This window comes from Cetorhinus maximus, chromosome 5 (genome assembly GCF_964194155.1).
Source record: "Cetorhinus maximus chromosome 5, sCetMax3.hap1.1, whole genome shotgun sequence".
Classification (NCBI taxonomy): domain Eukaryota; kingdom Metazoa; phylum Chordata; class Chondrichthyes; order Lamniformes; family Cetorhinidae; genus Cetorhinus; species Cetorhinus maximus.
In genome coordinates, this window is record NC_135883.1 from 14,647,032 (window position 1) to 14,673,294 (window position 26,263).

Here is a 26,263-nt window from a genome sequence, read left to right on the forward strand (position 1 = left end):
TCAGGGTGCCTGTGGCCTCAAGAAGGGGAGGGGTCAGGTCGACAAAGGGGATGGGGTTTAAAGGGTTATATTAAGCATTAAAGGGTTCAGGGGGAGGACCAGAATATCCACATCAATAATGATGTTGTCAAGGGGAATGGGGGAAACTGGATAGTGACAGATGGAAGGGGAATTAGGAGGTGGTGAGTATGGGAGGAACTTGGTGGGTGATAGGGGGAGGTTGGAAGCTGGTCTGTCAGTTGAAAGTCAGCAGCACCATTTATGATCTTCCTTATAATGATGCAGTTCAAAAATCAAGCTAGAAAAAAAAATCAATTAAAAAAAAATGGATCCAATGCTGCCTTTGCCAGGGTCCAAATGCAATGGAGGAGGCGAAGGAGGGAGAGGCGACTCCGCGCGCTGCTCGAGCAGGAGGGATATAGTCAAACAGAGCCAGAGCATGAACAGGAGGGTCAGGAAGAGAGACCCAGGCAATGGGGGTGACTCGCCAGACCTAGGGTTTATCGTACAAAGGTCTCCTATTTACAAATGAGTGGGAGACAATACCGTGCACGTCTGTGCTTGTCCCGCGACCTGGTGCATCACTTATGTCACATTCTTCATGAAGGCCTGATGCCACATGGGGTTGGAGGGTATCCCCTGTCAGTGGCTTTGAAGGTGACCACAGCACTAAATTTCTTGGCCTCTGGTCCTTTCCAAGGATCAACAGGGGATCTGTGCAGCATGACAGTCTGCAACACATCGATGCATAAAGGAGATCATGGATACCCTTTACAGGAAGGTCCATCATTATGTCAGGTTTGCTCTAGGCGAAGATAACCAGGCTGCGAGATTCACCGGCTTCACCGCCATCTCAGGTTTCCCAAGAGTGCATGGTGCAATAGGCTACACCGTTGTGGCTATACGGGCTCCATGTCAGCAGCCCCTAATGTTTATAAACCGCAAGGTCTACCATTCTATCAATGTACAACTGGTGTGTGGTCACCGGAAGCACATACTGCATGGTTGGACACGGTACCCTGGGAGTTGCCACGACTTCTACATCCTGAGTCACTCCCAGGTGCCTGAGGTTTGAGAGGGACCATTACACCAGCAGGGATGGCTGCTTGGGGATAAGGGATACCCATTGAAATGTTGGCTGATGACACTGGTGTGTTGCCCTCAGAGTCCATCCGAGGAGAGGTACAACGCTGCTCACAGCTCAACACACTCCCTTATAGAGCAGACCATAGGGCTTCTGAAGATGCACTTCAGATGCTTGGAACGCTCAGATGGCTCACTCCAACACACACCCTACAGGGTTTGCAGAACATTGCAGTGTGTTGCACCTTTCCCAATCTGGGAATGTTAAGAGGTGACCCCCTGCCAGAGGATGACCTGGAGGAGGCCCAGGAACCTCAGGAGGCTGTTGAGGGTCAGTATGAACCCGATCACGCCATGGAGGAAGGAAGACATGGGAGATGTGCCCATGATACGTTAATCGCTGACAGGTTCCAGGAAGTGTAAAGTTAAATGAAGGAGTAGGGCCACATCTCTCCTAATCCTCAATGCCATTTTCTTTCACCTCAGGGGATGTCCACCCACTTGCAGCCAGAACGAGTCCTGCATTCACAGTTGTGCGTTCTGGCCTCATGAATCGCCAGGCCATGATCTTTGTTTTGATCCATGGGGCCCTGTGAGTGAGCTCATTCTGGGAACTGAGAGTCCACTTAGGAGCAAGAACGATGAGAGAGAAGACTTGAAGCCTTCGCCGCCATCTAATGATGCAAACATTGCTGCGACTGAGATGTGGACATGCCGAGGGATCTCCTCCTCCTGTGCATGTCTTTTCTTATGCCATTACCATTGAGGAGAAACAAACGCCACTAGAATATCAATGCTGATGAGCTGCCCTCACTCAATGGTGTTCCTTGAGGACAAAGAGTCAGAAATGCTTACATCACACACCTCCAATAAATATTTAAGCACATCTCCCTGACATCACACAAGGGCGCGGAGACTAGTTCCACTGAGGTTAACATCACAGGAATGTGAATCTCACAGTGGGACATTATCACTGAGTGGGAGCAAGGCTAAACCTTAAAATAAGAGGATTCCAAATAACAAAATCATAAGGCCTTCAGATGCCAAGAACATTCACATAACCATCAAATATTTCCACAATAGTGTAATTTCTTTACATGTCTAGCACACCCATGATCCAAAAGTAACATCAATTTTTCTTAACATTCCTAACTCTACTACTGCGCCTGGGTGCAGCCCCGACATCTACAGCAGAATGGAGGCAGCCTGCTGACTGCTATGTCCTGGTGTCTGTGACAACCTTGGCGGACGTCTTCTGGTGGCCCAAGGCCTGGAGCATCCCAGCTTGATAAGGGTCGCCTGCTCAGGGGCCAAAGTGCCCTCGGCAGCCTGAGATGCTGGAGTGGATGGGGTCACAGGCAGAGCGGGCTGTGAGCGGCTGCACACCCTTAGAGTATCCTGAGAGGAGGCCCCCGGGGTGTCTGGCTGACGCTCATCCTCCCTGTGAATGCCCGACGGCCCTGCCCTGACTCCTGCAGGAGATGATGCACCTGGAAGGAGGTCAAGGTGCCTTGTTCCCATGTCGCCTACATCTTGATGGTGCCCACCAGAGTGTGTGTGGCCATGGGGTGCAGGGCCAAATGCAAATCCGGCAAGACCTGCTGGACCAAGGTCTCCATGGTGGTCGCCAGCCTTCCCATGGTGACCTCAAGACGCTCATGTGTCGGAGCCCCGACATCAGACAGAATGTGGATGGACTCCCCCATTGTTCGCTCTCTTCTGTTTAGTGACTGTCGAATCTCTACCTGATGTTCCGCCCGGCCCGTTGTTGCATCTCCAACTTAGAGTTGGCGGCCCCTTCCAGAGGCTCATCAGCTGACGTGGACTGAACGGGTGGCTGGTCTCCAGCAGCCCTCTGAGTGCCGGAAACCCGGGCTGTCCCTGCCTCTGACTGCTGCGGGGACATGTCAGTGAGGCGTTCCCCAGAAGGTGAGCCCGAGCCTAATCTACAGCTGTGCCCCACCAACTCGAGTGGAGGGTGCGTGTGAGTGCCATGACAGTTCTTCCAGAGCTTCATCTTCAGATGAAGTCTGTGGGCCCACACTGGTGGTGCTGGAATGGTTTGGGGGCCTTGATCTGCTGGTGCCTAGAAAATAGAGTTTCAGTTAATGAGCATGAGCTAGATAAGACTGCACGTGACTCACTGTGAATGTCAGGGTTTGATGAAGTGATGGAGCTGTGATCAGTACAGGGTTGCTGGGAGAGGTCGATCTCCCCTTCCCCACAGGAGCGATCCCTGTCCTCCCCAGCCAGCTCAGCTGCAGCCTCCTCAAACTCACTGAGGGCAAGGATGTCAGCCGCCCCTCCCCTGGTCTGCGATCTCCCGTGCTTGTTGTGAGCCAGCTTGGCCCGTGTGAAGAAAGGCATGTGATGAGAAGGGATGGAGCAGAGGTTGGGTGAGGTGCATGTCCCCTGTGTAAGCTGAGCCCTCCCCAGAAGGGCCAGATGGTGGAGTGTGAGCAACCTGACCGACGGGATGGTGGTGACGTGAATGTCTTGGTGAGAGAATGAGTGTTGTTATGTGTCCCTCGCTAATGGTTACGATAGATCCCTAAAGAGAGTAGCTGTTTCAGTGCATGGTGCCATGATGAGAGTTTGATATTAGAGGGAGTTGAAGGATTACTTACCCTGACAGAGCGGATGAGATCATTCATCCTCCTCCTGCACTCAATAGCATTTCAGGCGTGGTTACCAGCCTCGCTGACCTGCTCCATAACGGCCAGCCAGGTCAGAGGGATGAGGGTGCTGCACTTCCTGCAGTCATGCCTGGAATAGAGCACTTGCCTGTGCGCCTCCACCCCTCTGATCTGGAAGGCCTTGTGGGTGAAGCAGGGTGCTGCCTTCTTCTTGAGGCTCTCGGCCTTCTTCTGACTGCAAGATATCTCTGGTAGGCTGGAGAGAATAGGATTATGTGTTGGACTGGCCTTTAAATGTGGCGCCCGGACCTTTGGACCCACCAGCTGATGGCGGGCAGGAGAATCACCTCCCAATCCGCCAGGTGATTCGGACCGATGCGCGCCTTTGCACAATTAATGACCCTCCATGTGCGGAATCGGGTGCAGATGACACAAAGCTGGGTGGGAGGGTGAGCTGTGAGGAGGATGCAGAGATGCTTCAGTGTGATTTGGACAAGCTGGGTGAGTGGGCAAATGCATGGCAGATGCAGTATAACGTAGATAAATGTGAGGTTATCCACTTTGGTAGCAAAAATAGGAAGGCAGATTATTATCTGAATGGCTATAAATTGAGAGAGAGGAATGTGCAACGAGACCTGGGTGTCCTTGTACACCAGTCGCTGAAGGTAAGCATGCAGGCGCAGCAGCCGGTAAAGAAGGCAAATGGTATGTTGGCCTTCATAGCCAGAGGATTCGAGTACAGGAACAGGGATGTCTTGCTGCAATTGTACAGGGCCTTGGTGAGACCAGACCTAGAATATTGCAGTTTTAGTCTCCTTATCTGAGGAAGGATGTACTTGCTATAGAGGGAGTGCAGCGAAGGTTTACCAGACTGATTCCTGGGATGGCGGGACTGACATATGAGGAGAGATTGATTGATTAGGATTATGTTTGCTGGAGTTCAGAAGAATGAGGGGAGATCTCATAGAAACCTGTAAAGTTCTAACAGGACTAGACAGGATAGATGCAGGAAGGATGTTCCTGATGGCGGGGGAGTCCAGAACCATGGGTCACAGTCTGAGGATATGGGGTAGACCATTTAGGACTGAGATGAGGAGAAATTTCTTCACCGAGAGAGTGGTGAGCCTGTTGAATTCGCTACCACAGAAAGTAGTTGAGACCAAAATATTGTATGTTTTCAAGAAGAAGTTAGATATAGCTCTTGGGGCAAAAGGGATTAAAGGGTATGGGGAGAAAGCGGGAGCAGGCTATTGAGTTGGATGATCAGCCATGATCATAACGAATGGCGGAGCAGGCTCGAAGGGCTGAATGGCCTACTCCTGCTCCTAGTTTCTATGTTTCTATGTTTTCCCGCCATTCCAACCAACGGGGTGGGCGATGCCGAAACTGCGCTTAGTCTCATTTATGGAAAATTCCACCCACAGTGTCCAACATTAGACATGATTCTGTGATTGGACAACATTTGTTAAATAATCCTCAGTGTGCTGAGAATTATGCTGACAACCAATTTAAGATTGTCAGTTGGGCTCGCAATGTGGTGCAATTGTGTGTACTGGAAGCTCCATATATTAATACACAATTTCTTTGCAGACAGAAAGTACATACTCTATGCCTGTTTCAGCTAAACAAAATAAGAGACAGCCATTTTTGCTAACTCATTCCTCTGGACAATGCCTTGACCAATCAGGTTTAAATTTCAAACAATGTTGGGCAGTTAACCATCAGTCACCATAGCAGTGCATTCTCCACCACCAATCAGCACTGGCTCCACATACAGTATAAATTGTTGTTTTCCCCCTTATAATGGTTTCCTTGTGAGTGCAAGACAAAAAGCTTAGATATGTCTCTTTTTTCAGCAAACCTCATAGCTGCAAGATTTCAAGAGGAATAAGGTGAAGTCAGGTTTTCATGATAACAGTTCTCTTCATTTTCGCAGGGGACACAACACCTTCATTGTCCTCTTCAACATTTGACGAAAGGTCATCAATCTCTCAATGATCACATGGAGGAAGCATAAGTTATCTTCAATCCTAACGATGGGGTCGTTCTTTGAAGGCGCAGTAGCCTAGGGACCATGTAGCCGATGTGGAATGGGATAAGCACTCGTCTAGCGCACCTCCTTAAGCAACTACATATAGTGCAGTCCTTTCAACCATGACAGCAACAAATCAGTGGCCATGGCATACTTCAAGAGGCTGAAACGCCATTGCACACATGGATGCACTCATGCCAGTATAACAGCAGCATAGCAAGGCGGCTCTAACATGAAAAACATTCGTCAATGGTTAGCGCTTGACCATCTCAACAGGGAGTGACATCTGGACAGCACCATGAGGCAAGGTGAGAGTGGCTGCCCGACATCAAGGCAGCATTTGACCAAGTGTAGCATCAAGGAGCCCTAGCAAAACTGGAGTCAGGGGGAATCGGGGGAAAATACTCCGCTATCTGAAGTCATACCTAGCACAAAGGAAAATGGTTGTGGTTGTTGGAGGTCAATCATCGCAGCTGCAGGGCATTGCTGCAGGAGTTCCTCAGGATTGTGTCTTCGGCCCAATCGTCTTCAGCTGCTTCACCAATGACCTTCCTTCCATCGTAAGGTCAGAAGTGGGGATATTTGGTGTTGATTGCACAATGTTCAGCACCATTTGTGACTACTCAGATACTAAAGTAGTTCATGTCCAAATGCAGCAAGACCTGGACAATATTCAGGCTTGGGCTGACAAGTGGCAAGTAAAATTCACGCCACAAAAGTGCCAGGCAATGACCATCTCCAACAAGACAGAATCTAACCATTGCCCCTTGACATTCAATGGCATTACCATCGCTGAATACCCCATGATCAATATCCTGGGCATTACCATTAACATCCACAAACTACAGACTTCAGTGCGATACTAACCTTGATGAACAATTCTCATGGAGTCAAATAATGTCTGCTTGAGATGCAAGGGTTACATGGGAAAATGTGCAGCCATCATTTTCATATAGGAAGGGCCTTTGATCATGTTGCAGATGTGGAACTAAAGGCAATTCGCTGTGATGAGATTGAGTGAGACTTAATGGAACTGAGGGACAAGATGGGAAATAATCGGGGAAATGCGGGACCTAGAGTATCTGGTTGGGACTCCTCCTCCCTTTTGGAGTCTGAGGGCCAATTCCTCACTCCTTGAGGAGAAGAGGCACTGGGAGGGAGGTCAAGATGCCCAGTCTTCCTTTCACCTCGCCACTACTGGAACGACCCCTAGCTAGAGCAATGGTATGCAGGTCTGAGCGCAAATCCAGCAGAAACTGCTGGATCTCCAAGGTGGCCGACACCCTTCTCATGGAGACTCCTATGCACTTGCATGCTGGAGCCATGACATCAGACAGAACATGGCTGGATTCCTCCATTCTTCGTTCCAGTCTGGTGACGGCATCTGACAACACTGCCTGACTTTCCCTTGCCTGTCCTTGCATTTCCAACATGTCTCTTAGGGCTGATTCCAGAGGCTCATCATCGGACTTGGACTCAGCAGGGGCCTGGTCCCCAGCAATCCTCCTAGTATCAGAGACCTCATCTGGCACTTCCTCTGCCTGCTGTGGACGCATGTCTGTGAGGCGATTACCAGATTGTAACCCTGAGCCTGCTCTCGAACTAGGACCCCCCGAAGCGTGTGTATCTGCGCTGGTGGAGGGTGCAGGTGAACGCAGTGACGGTTTTTCTTCAGATACTTCTTCTGCCTCCTCTGGGACTGGGGAGCTCGCTGAAGTTCTTCCTCTGCCTTTTCTTGCTGGTAGCTTGAATAGAGAGAAGAGATCATTTGTGATTGACTAGGCAGGCTCCAACATAAGAAGTCACTCCCAGGCCAGCATGGTCAGGTGGGAGGGCCTCGTGCTCCCATTCCTCGGAAAGGGGACCTCCTGCCTTTCCTGGGCAGCCGTAAGAAGGATCCCCAGGGAGGCCTCGCTGAACTGTGGAACCAAGTGCATTGTATGTTTGGGCTCCGTGGTGTAGCAGAAGTTCACACCACACCTGGTCTGCAATGAGTGAATGTCTGTGTGGGTGCAAATTAAATATGGCACCAGGACCTTTGACTCTATGAGGTTACAATGGGGAAGAGCGGTTCCTGCCCACCCTGCCATGAGATTCAACAAGCTCCTCGTTGGTGCATAATTAATGAGCTGTAAAGCAGAAAATCAGGCAGATAAATCCGATCTGCTGCCCAATAGGGATCATGCCGACTTTCCCGCCTGCCACCACACTTAGTCTCCAGAGTAGAAAATTCCACCCAAGGATGAGAATTTTGAAATCAAGATGTTGTTCGACCAAAAGTCAATGTAGGTCAGTGAGCACAGGGGTGATAGGGGAATGGTATTTACTGTGAGTTAAGACACAGGCAGCAGAGTTTTGGATGGCCTTATGTTTAGGGAGGGTAGAATGTGGGAGACCAGCCAGGTATGTGTTGGAGGCATAGAGGTAACAAAGGCATGGATGAGGGCTTCAGTAGCAGACGAGCTGAGACAGGGCAAAGTTGGGCAATGTTACGGGGGTGGAATTGGCAGTCTTAGTGATGATGCAAATACGAGGTCAGAAGCTCCTCTCGGAATCAAATGTGACACCAAGGATGTGAATAGACTGGCTTAATCTCAGGCTATTGCCAGAGAGAGAGAGAAAAAGTCACTTGCTAGGGAATGAAGTTTGGAGCAGGGACTGAAAGCAATGGCTTCAGTCTTCCCAATATTTAATGGGAGTAAATTTATGCTCATCCAGTACTGGTTGGTGGATAAGCAGTCTGATAATTTAGCAACAGTGGAGGAGTCCAGAGAGATGGCAGTGAGGTAGAGTTGGATGTCATCAGTGTACACATGTGAAACTAAGGCTGTGCCTTCAGATGATGTTGCTGAGGGGCAGCATGTAGGTGAGAAATAGGAGGGATAGATCTTTGCTGGATGCCAGAAGTAACAATGTGGAAGCAGGAAAAAAAGCCACTGCAAATGATTCTTTGGCTACGATTAGGTAGGTTAGAATGGAACCAGATGGGAGCAGTCCCATCCAAGTGGATGACAGTGGAGTGGCATTGGAGGACGATAGTGTGATCAGCCATGTCAAAGACTACAGGCTATTTAAGAAGGATGAGGAGGGAAAGTTTACTTTTGTTACAGTCACATAGGATGTCATTTGTGACTTTGATAAGAACTGTTTAAGTACTTTAGCAGTGAAAACCTGATTGGAGGGGTTCAAACATGAAGTTTCTGGAAGTTGGGAATGCATTTGAGAGGTGACATGTTCAAGGGATGGGCAATAAATGTCGGCCCAGCCAGTGAAGCCCACGTCCTGTGAATAAATTAAAAACAACTTTTGAGAGGAAAGAGGGTTTGGAAATGGAACAGTAGTTTCAAGAACGGTGGGGTCAAGAGTTGTTTTTTTTTTGAGGAGAGGGTGATAACAGCAGATTTGAAGGAGAAGGGGATGACACTGAAGAGAGAGAACTGTTTTCAATATCAGCGAACATGGGGGCTAGGAGGGGAAGTTTTGTGATCAGTAGTTCAGTGGGAATAAGATTGAGGGAACAGGAGCTGGGTCTCACGGACAAGATGAGCTTAGAGAGGGCATTATGGGAGATAGGGAACAAACAAGAGAAAGATGCGAGTTCAGGGCTAGGGCAGGGGGAGCATTAAAAGAAATTTGGCCAGGTGGGCTAGTGGAAGGGAGGGATGTGACAGAGGCAGTTGATCGGATTATCTCAATCTTAGTGACAAAGAAGTCCATGAGCTCCTCATACTAATTGTTCAAGGTGAGAGCGGAGGGGACAGGGTAGAGGGGTTTAAGAAGACGGTTTGAAGTAGAGAAAAGAAGCCGAAGGTTATCTTTGCATTCCAGGATAACCCTGGAAAAATAAGAAGTTTTAGCTGACGAGAGCAGGACCCCATCGTGTTTTAAGTGGTTCAGCCAGATCTGACGGTGGATCCGGTTAAACCAGTTGTCTGCCATATCCTTTCAAGTCTGTGTCCCTTGGAATTAAAGGAGCAGGGATGAGGGCCATACTAGAGGGAATGGACAGGATGAGAAAGAGTATTTTTTTGTGGCAACTAGGACATCAAAAGTTGGAGGTGAGGGTGTGGTTGAGTAAATCAGTAGCTGCAGAAATGTTGCAGTGAATGGAGGGCCAAAGGCTAGAGAGAGAGTTGTAATTTTGAAAGTGCAATTGTAAGTGAATTGGGAGATAGTTTTTTTTTCCAGGGATGGATACAGAAGGAGGTCGGGTTGGGGTGAGGAAGGGGGATGTACAGTATTCATATTGCATGGTAGGAATTTGTAAACTTTTGTAGAAATAGGTAAATAAACCTCTTGTATTTATGAGTTTGGAGAAAATATATGCATTACATCAATTGCAGAAATCAAGAATTTGGAAATGTTTGATAGCACTGTATCTTTTATAATGACGCAGTACTTTGCTATGTTGTAAATCCTTTATTATTAAACATCAGAGACTGAACTGAAATCCCTACACAATTAAATGTTCTTACAAGATGCTGTTTCAATTAGTTTGCTGTATCTTTCTGAATTCTCTGGATGTTCAGGACTTAGAACATACTTTTTACAGCAGCATTAAACCAACATTTCAGGTTTTATCATTGTTAGCTAGTTGCATGCTTGGAAGTGTCAGAAAGTCTTCACCTGTATAGTAGTGGAAGTGCAAATGGTTTCAATAATATTTAATAGGTTCTTGTGAAACAACATATTGAAAATTAAACTGAAAAACAATAGAAAACAAACATTACTTTGAGTTAAAGATCATTCATTTATTTTAGTTTTTTATCTCACCAACCCTTTGAAAATATTGATAAATATCTGTACTTTTTGCAATCATTACAAAAAAAAGAGGGTAATGGGGATAAACTAAAAAATGTTCATTCATTTTTCCCTTATCAAAACCAAATGCTGATGAAAGGACTGTTTATAACAAACAATTAACTGCTTAAAATGAAAATTAAAATCTTTTTCTTACAAACGTGAAAATTTGGAAGGAAAAAAATAAAACCACGAAGGCAAAAATTTTAAACTTGTAATCATCAAAAATGATCTTGCGTCTACTCTTCCAAGTACTGAGCCTGGCAGGAAAGGAGCCCAGTGTTTTTGCCTTTGTATCAGTGTTTCTGTTGTTTGTCTTTTGAAGTGGAAGCTTCTACACGCAAAACAGCTCCTCCATAAATTTTCTAACATTTTTTTTTGTAAGACCGTTCCATGAACATTAACCAGATCCCCTCCTGCAGCTCTGACCCTGATCTGGCCTGAAGTACCTTAGGACTGACGTATTCTGCAGGTGCAGCCTAACACATCATGATTATCAGTACCTCTGACAGCAAATTATTACTGGACTTTCTTGTTAAAGGTTGACATTATTGAACAAAATGTCAATTTATGTGTACGAAGGAATAGTGGGCCCTACTATTCATTCTTCCTGCCAATCCACTCAAATTATAAATGAACTCTGCCTCCTTAGAAATTGATGGCCAGCATAAAGTAAAATACAATTGCCTATTGTACTTGTACTTTCAGAAACCTAACTAATGCTTAATTAGTGTAATTAGATAATCACCATGAGTTTGTGTGAATAATTTGCACAATGTGGTTTTTCCCAATTGCCTGGGTACAGCATTTAGTGTTTCAAAATAAATATTCTGAAATTAATTGAAACAACTGTTTAACATTACAGTTTACATGTCATATTTGTTAGATGCTGCCAATTTTCTCATGCTTAAGTAAATTTTACATGTAAAGTGCACCACAATACCACAAACTTCTCAAAATAAAGTGCTTTTTATAAAGTATTGTTTCTCTTCTGCAAGAATTGGTGTAGGACATCTCAATAAAGGAAAATACCTTGTGAGGGGGGGTGGATGGTTTTAGTTCATATCTTAAACTTGGTCAAAATATAAAATAAAGCTGAAAGAGAATTTTAGCAGGGCTCAACACTAAAACATTGTGGATACTCATAAGTATTGTAAGTTATCCAATTTTTTTATTTAGTTCAGCTGAGAAAATATTTTCATCAAATTGAATAAGTATGTGCAAAGGGACTGGAAGCATTCCAAACATTAAGTTTGCCACTTGCAAATTGGCTATGTTTGCCTGCAGAACAACAGTGACTACATTTCAGAGCAAATTAATTGGCTATGCAGTGCTTTGGATGATGTGTCAATATAAAATGTGCTATATAAATGCAAGCTTACTTATTCCTTTCTTTACATAACTATGAAGCCACTGGCTATTATGACACTTCAAGCTTTAATAACGACTTCTATTGCATAATTGCCATTTTGTCGTAGTTTCAAGCCCTAAACCATTTAAAATCATTACTTAATTACCTTCCTTTGAGTGACTCATAGCTTTTACCTATCCATTCGATATAAAATTCTTAAGTGAGGTTCACTTGGCTATGCAAATGATGTGAACCGTTCATTAAATTGAGAACTCTCACAATATATAATGGCAGATTTTTGCAAAAAGATAGGTAATCACTGGAAGAACATTTTTGCTTCATGCAAAACTTAATATATGGGGAGAATTTCCCCATGTCGGGTTGGCTGGTCGGGAGTGGGAGCAGAGCCGATCGCCGCCATTGTACGTGGGCGGACCAATTAAGGCCTGTCCAGCGTGACATATGGCCGGTAGAGTGCTACCTGTGCGGGCGGGGGGGAGGAGAGGGAGTTGGGGCCTGCGCTCTTTCATGCATGCGCGCGAAAGAGCGCAGAAATCTCCCTGAGGCACAGAGCTGCCTCAGGGAGATTAAGTTCATACTGAAAGTTTGAAATAAAGAAAGATTAAAATTATTTAGACATGTCCCCTCATGTGACAGTGTCACATGAGCTGGAACACATTTATGAATTGTGAAAAAATACTTATTTATTTAATAAAACTTTCAGGAAACCTCATCCCGCCTGTGGCTGAGGTTTCCTGAAAAACGCGAAGGCCACTTGGGCTCTTCACCTGCCCGCCAACCTTAAGGTTGGACAGGCAGCGCTGATAATGACTTTAATTGGTTTTTTTAATGGCCTTAACATGTGTCCGCCAAACAAAAGGTCTGAATGACGCATGGTGACATTAGGACGCACGCCCAACATCACCGCCCGTCATTTTACTTGTCGGTGTGCCGGGCCCACTCCCGCACGCCGACATGAAAATTTTGGCCCATGTTTAGCGACAGGAGCTTTGTCTTTCCACAGAACTTCTCACATTTTTCCTTTAGAAATAAAAGCACATGCAGAAGGAAAAAATCTATTTATTCAAAACAATAGTGATAAGAATCATTTACACACAGCCGTGTAGATCACTATAACCTATGACTTTCTAGTTCATGTGGTTTTAATTACCTACTCTTATGTAGCATGCATTAGCCTGAAGGCTTGTAGAATGATCAGTCAAACATTTAATTTTTACATGTTGGTAAATTTGACATATACAGTACACCACATATATTTAACATTCCTTTAGCAAAAAAGAACACAATTTAGGTCACAACTCAATGGGAATTGAAGCGTTTTAACAGCAAATATTTTAGTTATGGTTATTGCATGAAATGTTCCTTTTGGTGTGTAATGTACTTAAGAATTTATTTAGTCATAACAAAGGAATAATTTGATGTCGTTTCAAAAAGTAAAGAATTATACAGCGTTATGGCAATTATACAGTACCATATCACAATCAGAAGAGACAGAATCATAGGATCATAGAATATTTATAGAACAGAAGGAGGCTATTCAGCTAGTTGTGTCCGTCTTGGCTCTGCCTCAGGGTTACTCAGCTGGTCCTACTCCCTTGCCTTTTCCCTGTAGCCCTGCAATTTTATTCTCTTCAACTAATTACTGAATTCCCTTTTGAAAGCCACAACTGTATCTGCCTCCATCACGCTCTCAGGCAGTGCATTCCAGAGCCTAACCACTTGCTTTCTTATGTCACTACTGCTTCTTTTGCCAATCATCTTAAATTGGAGTCTTCTTATTCCCTGATGCTTTCGTCAATGGGAGCAGTTTCTCCCTATCTACTCTGTCCAGAACCCTCAATTTTGAGCACCTCTATCAAACCTCCTCTCAAACTTCTCTGCTCTAAAGGGAGTAGCCCAAGTTTTCGCAAATCTATCCATGTAACTGAAATCCCTGGAAACATTTTTGTTAATGTCTGCCAAAATCTTCGCATCATTCCTAACGTGCAGTGCCCAGAATTGGACACAATACTCTGTTTGAGGTTGAATCTATGTTTCTCAAATGTTCACCATAACTTTCTTGCTTTTGTACTGTATGCCTCTATTTATGAAGTCCAGGATCACCTAGGTCGTATTAACCGCTTTCTCAACCCGTCCTATCACCTTCAACGATTTGTGTACGTATACCGCTAGGTCCCTCTGCTCCTGCACCCATCTAGAATTGTATCCTTTATTTTAAAGTGCCTTTCCTCGTTCTTCCTACTAAAATGCGTGACTTTACACTTCGCTTAAATTAAATTTTATCTGCCACATGCCTGACTATTTCACTAGTCTGCCTCTGCCCTCTTCAAGTCTAACACTACCTTCCTCACAGTTCAATCATAATAACAAGTAAAAACTTGTTTTTTTACATTGTGGTCACTGTTAAGTACCCAATTTGCAAATAGCAAGGTTCTATGAAGAACAAATAAGATGATTGACCTGTTACCAGGCTAGAGTTCCTGCTTTGGGAGCAATTAGCAATTCCAGCACAAATTGTGCCCGTTTTGAAAACTCCCCACGTTGACCCTAAGTTTCTGCTCAAACTCCTTTACATATTACCAAATTCAAAATCTGCCATCAACCAGTCTGATTGGGCCACGTTTTAAAACATAATTTTTCATTCAAGAAATTCTTGCTTTAAAATATTTTCCTTGATATATTTCTGAGTGTTACCTTTATAAAGTTTGACTAACAAGGCTGAAAATGGATTTTCTGAAAAGAATAAACATTTGAAATCCAGTCTCACTTCCCCATCAGCTCGTAACCAAATTTTAAATTTCTGAAAATAGCTTTTAAAAAATATTCAAAACTATTTCCTAGTTAGCTTGGGGCACATTGGTCAGTTCCTTCGTAAATCAAATAAAAATCATTCTAAACCTTTTTAAAATGTCCCTATTAGTATCCTAGCGCCCAAAAGTTCCAGCTTAATTTCTGAAGCCCCCTTGAAGATTTGCAAATGAGTGTAATTAACGGAAACTTCCAATAGTTCTTATTTCAACCTGAGGGTATGATCAATTTTGTGGATGGGGCCAGCTTTGAGCAAATGGTTTTTAAACTAGCGCAAAAGATCACAGAAACCAAAACTGTGCTGAATGCAACTCGTGCTGAAAATTCTGCAATCTTTCTTGCCAGTTATTATCAGGAGAATCGCACCAAAAATACCATGCAATTGAGCAGAAACTCCAGGCCAATCCGCTTTGTTGGTGTTGGCTGAGAAAGTAATGTTGGCCAAGACACCAAGAAAATTTCCTGCCCTTTAAATAGTGCCGTGGGATTTTTGCAATCATGTGAACCGGGAGATCAGGGATTTAGTTTAGAGCTTCATCCAAAACGCAGCATCTTTGACACTGCATCACACTCACTTTTGTTAACGAAATGTCAGCCTAAATTATGTACTCAAAGCTCAGAAGTGTGATCAACTGAACCAAGAACCAAGCAAAAGTTTGTAGCAGCTATGAGTTATTTTGGTCTTTAAGCTCAGCCTAATAAGTTAATTTCAGCAAAGAACACTTTATTTAAAATAAATTAATATCAAAACTTTTAAACTAACAGTGTAAATTGTCTAAAAGGGTAAATACATATTGTAAAGAAATATTATACAAAACTGCAATCATTTTTTTGAAAACTGTCTACAATACACTTTCAAAATATTGTAGTATTTTATGTCATTTTGAATATATTGTTTGTGCTAAAAGAACTATGACTGGATTTGGACTGAGGATGCTATTTAATTGTATTTCACATCCTGTCTCTCCGCACCAACTGCAAAAGGAACTTACTTGGATTCGCTAAACCTTTTGAAAACAATTTTCCAAAGCACTTTACTATGACATCTGAATGAAATCCAGTATATCTGAATCCAATGCTGATGCTAACTGGAAGTGAGACATGACTCGCTAAGTGACTTTCCCACTTCCATCTTTGATTGGGTTACTGATCCAGTAATATTGGCAGCTATAATGTTAGTCTATTTGAAGGTTGTAACAGCTAATTCCATACATTTGATACTATTTTCTATTAGTCTCGTGTACTTAACATATGAAAGCTCATTTGGTAAATATAACGGTAATTCATTTTTTTGATCAACAATATTATTGTCACAGTGGCAGACTTTGGTTCACAATTATGATCCATTCAACGTGAGTTCACAATTATGGCCAATTCATCAGGTAAAGGTGCAAACACAGACAAAACAATTCCCACAAACAAAAAAAGAAATATGGAATGAATCAGAATACTCGAGCTTAACTCTCAGCAACACATTCAAGAATATCATCAGCAGAATTTAAGGAAAATTACATTCAGAGATTTATGGATGTGTGAGATTGAAAACATCTTGGAACATTATTTTTAAATCCCCCTCCACCCGACCCAAATTGAATCAGTCATTTGGGGGAACCAAAAGCAGACAGGGGCCAATTATCCCTCTGAGATGTTTGGCTTCCTTGAAGAGAAACAACAGAAACTGGGAATTCAGTGCCATAATACTTTGCATAATGCATGGTTCAGGCATTATTTACACTAGTCTACATTTTGCATAACTCAGTGTCCAACATTGGTCACTGACACTTTACTATTGTTGCTCTGAATTGAAACAGCTTCTTTGAAAGCTGCCCATGCATGTCCCAATTTTATCTGCCATCGCTCGACTTAGATGCACTGTGCTTTGAAATGGTCTCCAAAGTCCGAGAATAAATTTGCTGCTAACAAAAGACAAAACTGATTTTACCTACATCACCAAATGCAAGAAGGCTTCAGGGCTAGTTGCTTACTTCAGGGAGTCCGCCCAGAATTTGACAGAAAATGCCTCAGACTAGGAAGCATCCCAGCACTGGAAACAGGAAAGTGAAAAAGGTAAAGGAAAGGGTTGGAACTGACCATGTTGCTGGTATAACACACACAAAACTTGGCTAATTTAAAATGAAGAAGAAAGAAGAATGAAAATTAAAAGGGGAATCTTCATCTGTTTGAAAATTCATAATCATGTTTACTTTTTTAGGTTTTTTTTTTATCATAATGTTAGTTTAAATAGAGTCAAATTCCTTAGCAATTCAGATTTTTAAACTAGTTTACTCTGCAAAAGCAAAATGCTGCAGATGCTGGAAATCTGAAATAAGAACGAAAACAGCTGGAAAAACTCAGCAAATCAGGCAGCATCTGTAGAAAGAAACAGAGTTAACATTTCAGGTAAATGACCTTTCATCAGAACTGAATAGAGATATAAATGTTAAGTTTTTAAGCCAGTTTGGTGAGGGGGGCTGCAAATGCTTTAAAATCAACTGCACTCTATCTCACATCAAGTGAATAGAAATATAAAATTAACAAGTCAAAAATGGAAATGATATTTCCTAATTTTAAACTAAACTTCACAACTCAAATTTCAACCTAAACCTATACTTCAATAAATTAGCTATTCTGTTCACCTCAATATCCTAAATTGCTATAAAATATGAACATAATTGTGTGATATTGAAAATGAAGAGAAATAATCCTCTTTAAAATTAAAAATGAGTGCCCTTCATATCCTTTAACTATAAAGAGGTTTGTGGAGAATGGAATTATACAACATTCCATTTTATTTGAAATTGAGCATGGCAGAATAAAGTTTAAAACAGATGTTCATTATGGTGCTGTGCAATGATAGAGTATGATATCTAATTACTGCAATTTCTTGCTGAGGTTTTGATTCTTTGCAGGGGTACAGTTCCTTTGGCATGATCCATGCTCAGGTACTTCACCTAAATGATCATTCTTTGTGAGTGATACTAGGCAGTATATGTTGGAAGGTGTTGGACCCGAGCTGAATGGTAGGGGAAGCATTACAGAGTCCTTTTCTGTCCTAACCTAAAGCCCAAACATACACAATTTCCAGCTTCAGCCATTCAAAAGTGATCAAGAATGTCAATATAGGCTGATTTTTCCATTCCTGGTCCAAGGTTATTAGGGCAAGTTGCAGGATACCAACTGTCACCCAGCTGAGATCAACAGATCCAACACTAACTCTAAGATGCATTGTGACACGACCCAAAATTCAGCACTAAGATTTTAAATGATTGTCAATGAAAAATAATTCTCCTCCATTTTGTTAGGAAAACATATGATTTTTTAAAAAGCAGCACAATAGTTAATGAAGTTAACATGACAAAAATGATATGTAGCTTAACTGACTGTTAGCTCTCCCCAAAAAGCATTATTTCTTTGTGTTCTAATTTGTTATTCTGCATGCATATTATCATGACTGAAAATAATTACAGTAAATCAATAGGCTAAGTTTTATGCTCCAATCCCATCATTAATGCCAGCACCCCCAACCTCACCCTTCCAAAAAAAAAAGATCTCAGGACCACTGACTCATATCTTTGCACAATATTCATTTTTTTAAAAAATAAATTAATATGTACATGCACCAGATGAAAACTTCATGAAATTACATGTTGCAGGCTAACTAAGCTAATTTTAAAATATTATGCATAATGTCAAATATGTTTATGTCTGTTTAGACCAATGACATTTTAATAATTGTATCTAAGTTCTTGAGGAGGCACTTTCTCTTAAGTGAGCCTCGTAAATGATCTAAGGAATTACCAAATAAAGATCATATCCCCTTTGACCACTTAAGCTGAGCATCAAAGTCCACCAAGGAACAGTTTTCTTATCTGGTGGCATGGAATAAATTGAACAGTATCTGGGTGTCATTTAATAGCTTGCACGTCTGTTGGCAATGATTAATTTCTAACATGACACAGAAGTATGATCTATTGATTTTCTATAGAGTCATCAGAAATTTAGTGTGATCCATTAGATTAAATGCTAGTTCTAGAAAAATTAGACTACCTTCAAAAATAAGGGTAGTATCATTTTAATTGTGGTGATGCAGTAATCACCATCAAGCAATGAAAAACCAGAAAAGGTCTTATCTGAGGATAAAATTCTCCAGGATTAAACTAAATTCAATATATGAAAAGTAGAAAGTGCTCCTCCAGCTTTGAAATAGCACCACCTCCTGGCTAATATGAAACATTACCTGTTTCTAACACAAAGGAAGTGTCACTAGATTTTTTTTCAGTTGGTATAAATTAAATGTGCTTAGAATTACAGCAAAAGCACTTAGTGCATGGTTAATTTAACTACAATATTTGGTAACAACTTTTCTGCTCAGTTCAGAGATTTGTGAAGCTTTGTGAAATATAACAAAGCTGGTGGAACAAACCACAATCATAAAACAGATGAAAATCTGTTATAGTTTATAGTCCGCAGGGTGGTCTTACCTGTAGGTCTTTTTTCTACAGGTGACATCTAGGAAATATTGCCACTAGGCTATTTGTGTCAATTAGAAACAACATTAAGCAAACTACTACCACTGACATACAACATATTTAAACACATTTATTGAAGGTCAACTACATTTGACAGGTCACAGCAGCATTCTATTTTCACAGGTTTTTACAATTGGCCAGAATGGAGCATGTCTTTCTTGTATTATAGCATTTACATTTAAGTGGAATTTATTAAAATGTTGTAGCTGTTATTAAGACTATAAATCTTAACATAGCTTAAGGGGTTTTTTAAAATCAAAAATACATCCTCTCTTGTTACAAAGGAACAATGTGGATATGTTTAAAAGTCTTATGGGTAGTCATATTTATACTTATAATTTACAGCTCTACTTGGGACTATTTAATACATGCAGATAAAAGCATACATTTGGAAATCAAGTGCATGCCTTGAACAGCAGGTTGTTTAAAAAATAGAAAGCAGCTGGAAATGATGTGTCTGAAAAAATGTTTCACAGAATTTTTATGGTTATAATTTAAAATTAACCTGGCAGCATAAATTACAAGCATGAACCTTAGGGCTTTGAGAAGGAAAGAGGGATAGTTAAGAACCAGAAATACTGGGTACTCTTCCTCATGTTGATCCATTGATAACTTCCCTGTCATTTCATACAAATAAGACATACCTGTGCAGAGCAGTTTTTTACCTCAAAAGAACATTGCTGGTTATTACGCTTTGACCATTTAAGCTGAACATCAATGTTCACCAAGGATCAGTTTTCTTAACTGGTGGCATGGAATAAACTGAACAGTATCTGGGTGTCATTTAATAACTTGGACTTCTGATGGCAATGATTAATATCAAGCCTGACACAAAAGTGTGAACAATTGATATTTCTATCAAGTCATCAGAAATTTAGTGTGATCCATTAGATTAAATACTAGTTCCAGAAAAATTAGACTACCTTCAAAAATAATGGTAGTATCACTTCATCTGAATTTATCTCAATGAACTCTTCAGTCACCAAAAATAATTGCATGAAGTTTAAAGCACTGAAAATAAATCCTAAAAGCAGGGAAAATACACCTCTTATTAAGACCAGGAGCTGGTCAGGGGGGTAGGGAAGAGATGACCAGAGATCAGGTACAGCAAGAAAAAAACAACAGTACATTGGGTCAAATAGATAAGTATGAATATTTCTTGACAGTTAGAAAATAAAGAACTTGCATTTACATAGCGCATTTCGCAACCTCAGGACATGCCAAAGTGCTTTATAGACAATTAATTACTTTTTTTTTAAAAATGTAGTCACCGTTATAATGCAAGGAAATGTGGCAGTCAATTTAGGCACAGCATAGTGCAACAAGTAGCAATGAGTTAATCACCAGGTAATCTTCTTTAAGGATGTTGGATGAGGGGATAAATGTTGTCCAGGACACGAAGGAGAACTTCTCTGCTCTTCTTCGAATATGGAATATTTTACATCCGCCTGAGGGAGCAGAGTGGCCTTTGGTTTAACATATAGAAAAATAGAAACAGGAGTAGGTCATTCCGCCCTTTGAGCCTGCTCCGCCATTCAATATGATCATGGCTAATCTTCTATCTCAATGCCATACTCATACTCTCTCCCCATATCCCTTGATGCCCAAAGAGTCTAGAAATCTATTTCCTTATTAAGTATATTCAGTGACTTGGCCTCCACAACCCTCTGTGGTACAGAATTCCACAGATTCACCACCCTCTGAGTGGAGAATTTTCTCCTCATCTCAGTCCTAAATGGCCTACCCTGTACCCTGAGATTGTGACCCTTTGTTCTAGACTCACAGCAGAGGAAACATCATCCCTGCACCCAGTCTGTGCAGCCCTGTCAGAAGTTTGTATGTTTCGATGAGATCCCCTCTCATTCTTCTAAACTCCAGTGAACACAGGCCTAGTCAGCTCAATCTCTCCTCATACAACAATCCTGCCATCCCAGGAAATCAGTCTGGTGAACCTTCGCTGCACTCCCCCTATGGCAAGTATATCCTTTCTTAGGTAAGGAGGCTGTTATGGCACAGCTGATGGTAAATGCTGCGTTGTTCAAATCCCAAAGGGAGACTTGAAACAGCTGCCACAACTTGTTTTGCAGTTTGTATAAATTTTGAGATGTGTGCCCTGAATTCAGTAGTAATAAGACCACCATGTCTTATATATTTTTACAAAATTAAATTAAACATCTATTAATAGAAGAAATGGCTTTAAATACATACATAAATCTACAAATTACTACTATGATAATTTCCAAATCCCCCACTCAGTCTAACTCCCAGTTACACTTTCATTAAGGCAACAGTAAGACAAATAGATTTTAAAAGACCCAGGCAAAGAAATATGATACCCTGAATAAGTTGACTTCCAAGTGAGTTTTCTCAATTTCAATCCTTTGAAGACAGCAGCTTGAGGCATAGATGATGAAGGCTTTTCACACGGTTGTAAGATCTTAAAATGCCTTCCCTTACACACAGCCCTTGCTCCTTCTTTATACATATCTTCTTCTTTGAATGCCAATACCCATTGTTTCACTATGTCTTTGGACTTTATCTCCCTGATAATAAAACCCTCTCATTGCACTGAGTTTTACCAGTAATCTTTGGGAAAAACTTCTTCTGGCTAGATGACACATTTCACCCCTCTTTTGAAAACAATTCAGTTTGGTTTATTTCAAAATGCAAATGATCCCTTGACACCTATGTTTCTAAACTTCCCCATGTTTATCTAATTAACATTATTTTCAAATATATTTCCATCCATTGTTTTATCTCTACCTTTTAGCCTATTTCGATCCCTTTCCCCCCACCCCACCCCCACTAGGGTTATCTGTACTTTGCTCGTCCTGCTTTCTACCGTTAATGTCACCAATAATCACATTCCTTAGATAATATCACCTCCTTCAACACCTCTTTGTCCTTTTGTCTACGACATCTTTTGGTTATCTCCACCTATCACTGGCCCTCTATCCAGCTCTACTTGTCCCCCCCACCTCCCCCCACCCACAACCACCCCCCCCCACCCCCCACAACCACCCCCCCCCACCCCCACCCAACCCCTAAACCAGCTTATATTTCAGCTCTTTTCTACTTTTCCTTAGTTCTGTTGAAGAGTCATGCGGACTCGAAACGTTAACTGTGCTCCTCTCCACAGATGCTGCCAGACCTGCTGAGTTTTTCCGGGTATTTTTGTTTTTGCTTTTGTTTTGGATTTCCAGCATCCGCAGTTTTTTGCTTTTATCTATGACTGGAATTGTTTGTCACAGAGATTTCATAATGCCCCAACTATTTTCCATAAGTGCATGACTGCGGCCCTGAAAGGATTTTCTAAGCCTGACCAACTATTGCAATATGTGAACGATTTATTGCTGGTGACAGAGGCTACGGAGGAACACTTGACATCGTTAGATGAACTGTTAACAATTCTAGACAAAGCCAGACTCAAAGTTAACCCTCAAAAAGCCCAGCTACACCAAAAGCAGGTTGCCTTTTTGGGAGTTTCGATATCTTTGAAGGGACAGAGCCCTGATGTCCACAAAGTCGAGATCATTCAAAAGCTGCCCCTTCCTACGTCAAAGACTGCTCTTAGGTTCATGCTTGGGCTTGGTCAGTCATCAGCACAACTTTATTCCAGTTTTCGCCAAGTTAGCAAAGCCACTGTATGAACTTTTAAAAAGGTCCCAGTGACAATGTTCAGCCAGCCTGGGCACAGCACAATACTGAAGCTGTAACAAAGCTTAAAATGGCAGTCATGCAAGCTGCTAGGTTAATTATGTGTGACCCAACACAACCGTTCCACCTAGAGGTCAGGTCTACAGATAAAAGTCTAACTGCTGTGCTTTGTCAGCAACATGCCGGAAGACTAGAGCCAACTGCATACGCATCACGGATTCTACACGGGGCGGAGAATATGTACAGTGCGTGTGAACGTCACCTGCTTGCTACGTTTTGGACAGTGCAACATTGTACTTATATCACAGGTTTTCAGCAAATAATTCTACTCACCGCACACATCACCAAATCTACTGATGAAACCAGGAGATTCACTAGTCTCAACTCAGCAGCTTAGCAAACAGACTTTAGAGCTGTTACAGAGACACATTGACATCACACTGTAGGCAACTATGTTACTACCTTAATTGCTGGTGGCTTATGAGGGTGATCTCCATAAGTGTCTACATATCATTAACTTTGATTCACACCCTGTAAAGAAGGAACATACTGTGTATGCCCTAGATGTGTGTACTGATGATTTTCCCTATCACCTGCAGGGAGTGCCACATACTGGCTATGCTGTGATATTACCAGGAGGGATTATTAAAAGATGCTGCAGTAGATATTCATCCCAGTATGCTGAAATACTCACACTCTTAGCTGCTGTCAGAGAGGCATCTAATCAATCAGTAAATATCTGGTCTGACAGTGCCTATGCTTTCAATGCAGTGTTAGCTCTCCCCTTATACCACAAAAATTCATACTGCACTACTGAAGGTAAACCCTTAACCCATGGCCCATGGTTAAAAGTGTAATGGGCAGCACTGAACAATCGGACCAAACCCTGTCATATTGGAAAAGTAGCCACCCACAAGAGAGGGCAGCCCCATTGTGACAGCAATGCAGAGGCTGACAGGGCGGCCAAAGAGGCTGGTGTGTCAGGAGAATGGGAACCAGAGTGCATCGACCATTGCCTTCCTGTATCAGCAGTGAATACCTGTGGTCCCATAGATCTAGGATCCCTCCAGCAGCAGAACACACCATACACCATCACTATCCAATGGCATAAGCAAGGTAATCCTCTTCCCCAGCCAACTCCTTAGGCCCCAAACACTGTAATGTCTAAGGCCCATGATGCAGATACTCAGTTGCTGGTGTATCAATCAGCAGACAGATGTCCCATTGAGTGTGTGCCCCTGATGTGGGACAGGAGCTTCTATTCTTGTTCCACTCCCATCCTGTAGGTGGCCATTATTATACTGAGATTACCTACTGGAAAAATGCAAATACGACCTGGTGGCCTGATATGCAGGATGCAGTAAACCAGTATGTAGCACGGCATCTGCTATGCCCCCAGCAGAACCCCTCGCCATTCAATAATAAGGCTCTCTTACGGAGTCCTCCACCCCCAGGTCTGCCTTGGACATGTCTGCAGATAGACTATATTGGCCACCTGCCGGCCACCCTAAGTAACTACGCCTATGCGTTGGTCGTAATTGACCAGTTCACGAAATGATTGAGGCCTTCCCCTGTAGTCCAATACCACTCTTACTGCAGCTAAAATCTTATTAAATGAGATGATCTGTAGACGGAGACTGCCATTACAGGTGGACAGCAAACAAGGGTCGCATTTCACAGGAATTTTTTTTTTAAAACCAATCTCCAGAAATTGTTGGGAACCTCACACAAATTGCATATTTCCCATCATTCTCAGCCCTCTGGTATAGTTGAGAGGGGAAATAGAACCATAAAAACAATGTTAAAGAAGTTATGCACAGTTTACTCCACTCAGTGAGCTAACATGTTGCCTTTATACCTCATGGCTATAATAAGACCAACACCTTACAGCAATCTCCCCATTTCATGCAATGAAAGGGAGACTCATGAAAATTCCAGGCCACCTGACACTGACTGCTGTCCAACGACACAGGAACTTTGCAGTTCCAAGTGGCTAGAACAGATAGGGGAATACACAGCTGAGATAAAGTGCCATGTCACGATGAACTTGGAAAAATTAAAGAAGCAGACCAAGGAATACTTTGATAAGAAAGTAAGGCCTTTTGAATTCCAGGTAAGGGGCATGGTCATGGTGCTCAATTACAGTAAAAAGGAAAATGTGTTTGAACCAAAATGGAGGGGACCATTTTCCATGATAGACAAATCAAATCCAGCCACATATTTGGTAGAATTCCAGGGAAATGGGAAGCCAAAGGGTAAAGACAGGAAGTGGTACCATATGAATCAGTTAAAAGCTGTGCAAGAACAAATACTCTACTTTTTTTTCTTTCAGTTTCATGTTGGTCAGAAGGATGCGTGGACTAATGCAATTGCTGGTACCCATAATACAGAAAGCCTTTCTGCTTGGGGGTCAGGTCATGTACGGCTAGCCACTGCAAATGAGACCACAGAAGATAGACATTCGTCTCCAATGGACTATTGTACTATGACTATCTACGGCAAACATTGCAAATGGGATGCATCCCGTTTTGATGTCAGAGATGGGACCATGACAGGATTATTATGTGAGGCATCAAATGTGCAGGCCTTTTCAGCCTCATGGTGGGGAATATTTAGGGAAAGTGATATTTAATGATTAGTTTAGTTACAATCAAACAAGTATATTAATGAATTAGAACTTTAGTACCTTAGTATTATGTGGCTCTTATTTTAAAAGCAGACAGTGTTAAGTGCAGGAGGCTGCTATTTCAGTGAGAGACTTGCAGTCGTTCAAGTTTGAATGAACAATATCCTGTCACTATGCCGATTATTGCTACTCATGACTGTATTAACTGAATGTATGAGGATATTTCACCACATCACTTTTTAAACACTGATTATTGCTCTGCACTTTTTATACACATTCTGTATAGATTTACAAGCATTACCTACTGTGTAATCCCCTATATTCGATATTGTTTTGCGTAAAGTTATAAATAACTTTGTGATTTGTTTTAAAAGTAGCTCATTCCAAACAACAGCCACATCACCCAGCAGGAGGCCCCTAAAAGCAGACAGTCACTGATAGTGACTGATTTAATCAGCAGGTATGGTGAGATAAGTATCTGATTTAATAAGCAAAATCTAAGACAATGAGCTCAGAGTGTACAGCAAATGACCATGCGCTGTTCATGCATCACCTAAACATTAAAAATCTAATCACGCACCGCCTGGACCTATCAAAGTACAGGGATACCACTGGCAGGCTGTGGGATGTGGTTTGGAAAGGATTAATAAACAGTAGCTTCCAGTGGCCAGAGCGCACCTCAAGTTTGAAGTTGAAGTTTATGGAGCCTGCTCTCCAGCA

The 26,263-nt window shown here is 42.3% G+C and overlaps 1 protein-coding gene across 3 annotated transcripts in view; it reads right to left on the reverse strand.

Annotated features, from left to right (window-relative positions):
• Positions 1-26,263, reverse strand: part of ldah (lipid droplet associated hydrolase) — a 344,701-nt gene that overhangs the window by 271,227 nt on the left and 47,211 nt on the right. The window contains exon 1 of one of the 3 annotated variants that reach the window (XM_078541549.1): positions 16,678-16,874. The exons of the other annotated variants lie outside the window; for them this stretch is intronic. The gene's annotated coding sequence lies outside the window, so the exon portion shown is untranslated. Of the gene's footprint in view, positions 1-16,677; positions 16,875-26,263 lie in introns of those variants that run through there. 3 annotated transcript variants of the gene reach the window in all.